The following is a 1,360-nucleotide window of genomic DNA, read 5'->3' on the forward strand; positions in this document are numbered from 1 at the left end:
GAAAGTTATTATTTTGCCTGAGAAGGGGTTCTTACGTATTCTTTTTTGGGGGACGCGGAATTTTTTATTTTTTAGGATTCCGCCTCTCCTTTCTTCACTTTCTTTCATTCTTCGGTTTCTTCATTTTCCAGTTCCTTCATTTTCCGGTTCCTTCATTTTCCGGTTTCTTCATTTTCCGTTTCTTTATTTTCCGGTTTCTTCATTTTCCGGTTCCTTCATTTTCCGGTTCCTTCATTTTCCGGCTCCTTCATTTTCCGTTCCTTCATTTTCCGGCTCCTTCATTTTCCGTTCCTTCATTCTCCGGTTCCTTCATTTTCCGGTTCCTTCATTTTTCGTTCCTTCATTCTCCGGTTCCTTCATTTTCCGTTCCTTCATTTTCCGGTTCCTTCATTTTCCGTTCCTTCATTTTCCGTTTTTTCATTCTTCGGTCCCTTCATTTTCCGGTTCCTTTATTTCTCGGTTCTTTTATTTTCCGGTTCCTTTATTTTTCGTTCCTTTACTCTCCGGTACCTTCCTTTTTCGGTTCCTTCATTTTCCGGTTCCTTCTTTTTCCGCTTCCTTTATTTTCCGTTCCTTCATTCTCCGGTTCCTTCCTTTTTCGGTTCCTTTATTTTTCGGTTCCTTCATTTTCCGGTTCCTTCATTTTCCGTTCCTTCATTCTCCGGTCCCTTCATTTTCCGTTCCTTCATTTTCCGGTTCTTTTATTTTCCGGTTCCTTCATTTTCTGTTCCTTCATTCTCCGGTTCCTTCCTTTTCCGGTTCTTTTATTTTTCGGTTCCTTCATTTTCCGGTTCCTTCATTTTCCGTTCCTTCATTCTCCGGTCCCTTCATTTTTCGTTCCTTCATTCTCCGGTTCCTTCATTTTCCGGTTCCTTCATTTTCCGGTTCCTTCATTTTCCGGTCCCTTCATTTTTCGTTCCTTCATTCTCCGGTTCCTTCATTTTCCGTTCCTTCATTTTCCGGTTCCTTCATTTTCCGGTTCCTTCATTTTCCGTTTTTTCATTCTTCGGTCCCTTCATTTTCCGGTTCCTTTATTTCTCGGTTCTTTTATTTTCCGGTTCCTTTATTTTTCGTTCCTTTACTCTCCGGTACCTTCCTTTTCCGGTTCATTCATTTTCCGGTTCTTTTATTTTCCGGTTCCTTCATTTTCTGTTCCTTCATTCTCCGGTTCCTTCCTTTTTCGGTTCCTTTATTTTTCGGTTCCTTCATTTTCCGGTTCCTTCATTTTCCGTTCCTTCATTCTCCGGTCCCTTCATTTTCCGTTCCTTCATTTTCCGGTTCTTTTATTTTCCGGTTCCTTCATTTTCTGTTCCTTCATTCTCCGGTTCCTTCCTTTTCCGGTTCCTTTATTTTTCGGTTC

This window comes from Corella eumyota, chromosome 6, assembly GCF_963082875.1.
Source record: "Corella eumyota chromosome 6, kaCorEumy4.1, whole genome shotgun sequence".
Lineage (NCBI taxonomy): Eukaryota > Metazoa > Chordata > Ascidiacea > Phlebobranchia > Corellidae > Corella > Corella eumyota.